Genomic DNA, 7,414 nt, shown 5'->3' on the forward strand with positions numbered 1-7,414 from the left:
CATCTGAAAACAGGTTACGTTGGTATTTTTTAAACAATTCTGGTTCACTGTGCCGCTAAGACTAGTGTCAGCTTGCAAAACTTACACTGTGAAAAAGTGAACTTGTCATTGAGAGCAACCGACACAAGTCACATCGTTTTCTCGTATAGTAATAAAAAAACCCAAAAAACTCAAAAAACAAAACAAACAAAAAACTGTGCATCAAAAGCAAACAATTGATTTGAACTTCTTCGTTTACTATCCCGACTCATCTAATGTACTCAAGCTGTTACAGACGTATAAATTACATGAATGAATGAAAGTAGAAAATATGACAAACCATAATTGACACAAATATACATTGGGCTTCATTCAACAGCTGGTTTCAAATACGATACACGTGTACATGCCTTATTTATTATACCGAGAAACATTTAATAATAAGGGAATAAATATGCGCTTGGCCGCTGCGTTTAAGACAGGTGTACACGGTAAATTTGTCCCCCGGTAAAACTGTCCGGGACCAGCATTACCATGCAGTAAATTTGCCCCCACCCCTGGGTCCCGTAAATCAGTCCCTCTCTAAGTAATTTTTCTCCTCCTCATTTTGCCACAGAGAAGTTGTAATTTTCGTGTTGGGTTGATAAATTCGGTCCACATACAGTTAGATTTTAAGCCCTTCATTAAGCTGTCAAAATGGACGGATGAGATGGAAAATCAACTGAGCTTTGTTTCTGCACGAAAAAGGTATATAGCAACCACATTCTGCAGACTACTTGCACGAGTGGTAATTCTCAGTCTCTCGGAGCGGTGCAGGGGAGCTACAACTACCACTCGAATCTCCCACCAGGTATGTTGCCATCTCGCCGAACCATGGTCGAAGGATCGTCAAGTAGTCTGTTGAAGTGCTTCGGCAATAAAAAGAACGGTGTCTGTCTAAACGCAGCGCGAAAAAAGTGATTCACAGTCTTGCTGATTATGGTGTACTATTTACGAACGCATTTCTGCCTCTTCTTAGGCGACGCCACACGACGCAACGGCACGACGCCTGCTGTGTATAATGCATTACATCGTGCCGTCGTGCCGTCGAGTCGTGCCGCGTGCCGTCAACCTGTTGCGTCGTGGCCTTCGGCCGTCGCAACGTGCTCTCGCCATTGCCTCATTACTGGTGGAAATAAGGGGCGCCCTTAGAGACAGAGTTAAGTTCAATACCAATATCTGGGTCATTCCATGAGGTTGGGGCACAGTTTGTGACGCTGTCAATTGTTACATGGGTTCCGTAGAAATGAACAGCTATTTCCCAGCAGGTGGATTCCAAATTGACATTGTTATACATCCTGCAAGGCTGAATACAGAGGTGTATAATATTTTTACAGAGTAAATGACCTACTCTACAGGTCATGACAGGTGGTAAAAGTTACCCATAAAACAAGGACACCGTCCCAAATTGTGCCCCAACCTCATGGAATGACCCATGTACCATTTTCCAAGATTAAATCATGTAGGCCTAGGCCCTATGGGTGCATTCCACAAAATCGATGGATTTCTGCGCGCGAGCTAATTAACATTTTGTGATCCCACGGGGTTTTTACAATAAGACATGCCACAATCGGGAGGATCATAGAGATATTTCTATAAATCCCGAATTTAAGACTGATAGTTTCCAGTTCCGGGGTATTTCTTCCACAAAAACCCAAATTACGTACCTATTTTGGATAGAGGCGGACGGCTACATTCAGAGCTGAGTGCATGGTTTTACCATTTGGGGGTATCTTCGAGAAAGACGAATAAAAAGAAAAGCACGTGGCTTACCCCCATATAGTTGAAACGAAAAGTGATTTCCTAGCCATAATCTTGAATTTCCAGCGAAAAAAACGGAGGACAACCCGGTCCTCCAATTAAGTGTCAACAAGCAGCGCTATTTTGGGCTGATTTCGCACTGTTTTCTATGGGCTCGTAATTGGTGTAGTGCATGCAACACTAGTACTAGCACTACGCACGTACGTTAGTTTTTCCAGGGCTTGTGACATACGCCTTCTATTGGTCATTTTTAGAAACAGTAAGGCACAAGGGCACGATACGATGGACGACGACACGATGCGACAGCACGACACGACGGTGCGACGGCAATACGGGACGTCACGACAGCACGATACGACTGGAAGACGAGTTGGCACGACGCGACAGCATCACGATATAACACGACGAAATGGCACGACTGGACGGCACGAAGCGACGCCAAGACGGAATGCATTAAAACACAGCATAAAAGTAATGAGAGGAGGCGACGCCACGACGCGACGGGACGACACGACGGAGCTGTCGTAGCGTCGCGTCGTGGCGTTGGGCGACCCAATTTGGTGGCTATTGAATACCATACTAAACGTCGCTTATTCCGTCGCCCGTTGCGTGGCACCATCGTGTGTCGCGTCGTATGTTGTGTCGTGCGTCGTGTATTACGTTGCCTGAAACACCAACTATAAACACCATGATGCAATTGTACGATAGTAAATTTGACCACGGGTTTAGGAAGTTACCACCCAGGCTAAACTACATTATTACCCTTAGAATATTCCGTCTTTAATGTTCCTTCAGTTCAGTCTTCCTCGTTGACTTCATGAGCAGGAAAAGCTAAACCATTGTTGTGGCTGACGTTAATGTTATTTATTTCCTGGAGACAATGCTGATAGTTGGTCGCGACGCTCTTTCTAATTACATTTGGTTACTGCCGCATTGGCCTTCCCTTTTTAAGGTAGCCTCATCGTCCACAAACGTATGTTTATGTGGTTGCCTTGGACCGTAATTACATATTATGATAATATTATATTAATATTTATGCTTTTTGAAGTGAAGGGTAGCTGAGGAATGACCCTGTGTAAACACCACTCTTGCTCAGAAAAAGTGAAGTCGCAAGATCATCACGGCTGCATACCACATGACACCAAAACATTCTGCGCCCACAGTGTCAAAATCATTGGCCCTCAGTTTCCTTTTACTCTGGGAAGACCATCGGTAAAAGCTCTTGCCACAGGTTTTCCTACATCAAGGAAATGCTGTGTCAAGGTTCGTTCTGCACAGTTGCATTTTGTCCCAAAAGTCCCTGTATAAATACCGAAGTTTGGAATTGTTCGAAAGAATGGAAGGACACTGTGTTTTTCTTGGACGTTCTATTCAGGTATGTCCTCCTTAGATATGAGGCGTTTTAGAGTTTAAAACTTTGTCAATGTCAACGCTTTTAGCTCCACATGGAAAGTATGCGGCTATAACTGAATCAGTATAGCATATAATGCGATGTACCATTTGTCTAAATTGCATTATACGTACAAGTGCCTTATTTTATGCTACTTGGCACCAATTTGTAAAACCAAATATTAAACCATAAATTAACGTCATGTTCAAGAGTCAAGATGATCAGTGACGAAAAACAGTTCAACCTTCGTTACTCAAACAGGGAAACAGGCCACAATATTCCGTTCTGAATGCACAGTACAGATATGCATCGATACCATGAATATCGAAGATATAAAGTCATACGGTGTAAACCCCCCCCGCTTTTCAAATCTTCATGGTCGGACAAACCATCCCTCACTCTTTCCCATCCCTATCCTCCCCCCATTTCCAGCCCAGGTTTACACGACATGTGCTCTATAAATCCCTCCGATACATGGTATTCGGAGGAGTGATGACATTTTAAAGTGAAATAGTGTAGTTTCGAAGGAAACATTTACGTATTTTGGGACTTCCTATCCAGTCCGCCACCACATGCACATCCAATGACAATGGCTCTAAAATAAACCGACACAGGATGGTCCTCGCTGTCTCTTTTTCATGAGTAGGCTGACTGTAAATCTTTTTCATCGACATTGTACTGAATTGGTCATAAGAGAAAAGTTTGCCGTAGCACCAAAAGGGAGTATGTCCTTTGTGACTATATCTGGTTCTGAAACAATCAGAAGGTAGGCCTATTCAGCGTTTTCGGATAAGTACATGTATACGTTGTCCTTAGTCAGGCCGACACGGGTTTTCAATCCCTACGTGGGTGTTTTCTTTAGACTATTGTTGGGATTTACTACTACTTCCAAAACATTTCTTCTTCCCCCAGGGTCTCGACTCCCTAGGGAGACGAATTTATAAAAGATCGGGTTTTTACCTGGTTAAAAAACAAAGAAAGAAAAAAATCAATGTGCGCCAAATGGAAATTGCCTGTATTCTTTGGATGCCTAAGCAAACATTGACCCTCCAAACTAAGTTGTACGCCAAGGAAACGAACAAGAAATACAAATTAGCAATACACTTAAACGCGTACTCTCACAAACTAACATGAATCTACTTTCGAGGAATTTAAGCGAAAATCCTATATTTTGTATTCTTTCTCGTGCTAATTTTGGTAAAGACATCTACCATGTATCATGTTGAAATAGAAATGATCAGGAAAAGGAGATGGAACCACACGGCTCCTCCAGATGTTTCATTTATTGGTACATTCCTTCAAAACAAACTCTACTTTATCCTCTTTCTTTTCTCGAACCTTTCGAAAGTTCTGTGAATTTCAAAGATTTTGTCCTTGTTCGAACAAAAGAAAAGGGATAAAGTAGATTTTGTTTTGAAAGCCAGAAAGCCGTGGTTATGTATTCGAACACAACCGCAGCTTTCTGGCTGTGTCGTGTTAAAAAGTGCATGTGTATCATATTCAAATTTACTTCTTTTCAGAAGTGGAGCAACAATATCTGCCATATCCATCAAAACTAAAAGGCATTTTTCCTTGCTTGACTGAAAATAAAGGAGATATCATTAAAATGTCAGTCTGTTTTGATTGAGATTTCGCATTACCGGTAAACGCATTAGTTCCATACAAAATGCATAGTGTTTGAAAAAACGAAGCCCATTTGACTTTCTTCTCATCCAGATCTTCGTTATATCTGAAGGCAATGGTGGTCGAGTCTCCCTAGAACGTTTGGTTTCGGGTCATTAGTTTCTACGGAAGCGTATTGCTGCCAATGCGAAAAAATATTTTAATTTATTTGAACAACTTATCATCTCGTTTAAAATAAACGACATAACTATCTCGTTTAAACGAGACATCACTATCTCGCAATTCTAATTATAGTCATGTCGTTTATGAGATAGGAAGTCGTTTAAAAAAACAAGATAAACTATTTTTTCGCGGTTGGAAGCAATACGCTTCCGTAAGTTTCAGGGTGACCACTATTCGTTTAAATTTCACGCATTGGTTTCTATACTGGTCAAAAAAAAATGAGAGAAACATGCATAATCATCAAGAGAATTAACATCCTTATAATGGTTTGATAGTTGATGAGGGAGGATTTGTAGCTAGGTTTCAAACGAATTCCCAAACCACAACCACTTCCACAAACACCTGTGCAATTTGAAGCTCGCGTCCTTTACTACAAAGAAGTATTTGAAGATCGCAAAGTCACTCCTATGATGTGTTCAGGGTTCTCTTAAATGTCTGATTATCTAATGGATTGGTTGACATTTTGCTTTTTCAAACCTCATTTTTCAAGTAAAAAACAAACACAAAATGACATAACACACACACACACACAATGAAAAAAACAAACAAACCAAACCCCCAAAACTCAAAATGCAGACTCGAAAAAGGAAGAGGACAGAGAAGCTAAAAATAGATAAAAGAAGAATAAAACCTTGCTTTAGCCAAACCACCCTTTGGTTCGTTTCCTTCGTATCAAACCTGATCGATTTTTTGTTTCTTGTTCTAAACCAGATGAATTATTACCAAAGCGTGCACCGGTGCGGCTGTCTCAGCTGTCTCCTGGTCTCCGCGGTCCCCCTTGCCAAATATGGTAAAAATACGTCATGCCATCTGTGCGCATAACACCGGAAAGTCGTCCGTTAAAGTGGCGTGCTGAGCAGTGCAGCCATGCATGCTTCACGTTGTACGTGACGTTCTGTACTGTACATGTACGTGCACATAGGCCTACACCAAAGCTAATAGCACCGCCCAAAGTATCATTCCTTTGGCCCACACGTAGTAACTTCGCTGTCAGCACGGAAGACCAACGAGACCGTGCTTTTGTCGTGCTGAAATGTCCGGCTAGGTCAGGGGGGACCGCTGAGACCGGGAGACAGCTGACACCGCCATACCGGGCCGGCACTAGTATAGGCTTAGGTCAAAGGGACATATCACCATTATCACTGGTGGACTGGAGCTGGTGACAAGAAACGGACAAATTGCTCAGAAAAACTCTCCAGAGTACATGCATTCTTAACGACCCTGGAGAGATAAACACAGGCTATGATGGCGCCATTATCACTCTACACAAATTATGGCAGCACTGTTTTTACAGAATACAACCACTCATTTAAACCAGCCTTATTTCATTAACTTTCATCCGTGTTTATATACTTTCAAGTTGTGCATTTATGTTTTAATGTTTTATATCGACTTTTTACCTGGGGGAGGGTTACAAATTTTATATGTGATTTATATTTCGGGGAAGCAGAACTTTTGAAGAAGTTTTGTGGTTATCAGTGGTGGTCATGCGCAGTTGGAAGTGTGATTTTTAATGCCATCAACATCTTTCGCATGCTCTACGAAATTACGAATACATTTCCAGAATGACTGGGCAAAAAGGTTCCTGCTTCGTGAAGCAAGTCGTCTGAACATAGGTTGGTAGGATTGGTGTTTTTGTAATTCTGATTCAGTGTGCAGCTAAAACTAGTTTTAAGTTTGAAAATAAGAACATAAAGATAGGTTGAATGGCATTTGTTTCAAAAGAGATGGAATGAACAAAACTCCTACGTGTAGGAATGGAGTCTATTGACCCTTTTTAAACCACATCCTAACCACAATAGACACATTTTATCTGTATTTTTAATTTCACTTTTCCCCAAATGCGTTACGGTTGAGCCTTCAAAATAGAAAAGATCGGAAAAGAGTAAACATAACTGTCCTAGTAGCCAAATCGTGGCCTGGTGGTGCAGCCATGAACCTAGCTGTGTCATAATGTTTCATAATTATGTGCAAAATTGCTTGATGCGCATGTCAACCTATATGAGATTTCTGGATTTACCTATTTTATCCACGACAGGCGACTTACACGACAGTCTGTAACTTACAAACTGGAAATTTCCCTTGATTATGCGATCAATTCTTCCAATCGTTTTAACAGTAATTTATTAGTTCCGTGACAAAAAAACAAGAAGAATGTACATGTAAACTGCTCTTTACCAATTGGTCTAAAAAGTTCATGATCGCAACTTAATTAATATTGATCATTACAGTCTTGAACCGAGTCTATTTCAACCCTGCTCCATTGCACTCGATATGAACGCACCAAGTGACAAGTAGACTCATAACTGCAGTATCAATCGTGTGGAGACGAGCTCATGTCCTCGACCCACATAATGTACAAGGTTAGCGCCACTCTATTAATTAATGGCAATACATGGT

Source organism: Acanthaster planci, linkage group LG21 (assembly GCF_054643075.1).
Source record: "Acanthaster planci isolate LZ-2023a linkage group LG21, COTS_SCS, whole genome shotgun sequence".
Taxonomy (NCBI): Eukaryota; Metazoa; Echinodermata; class Asteroidea; order Valvatida; family Acanthasteridae; genus Acanthaster; species Acanthaster planci.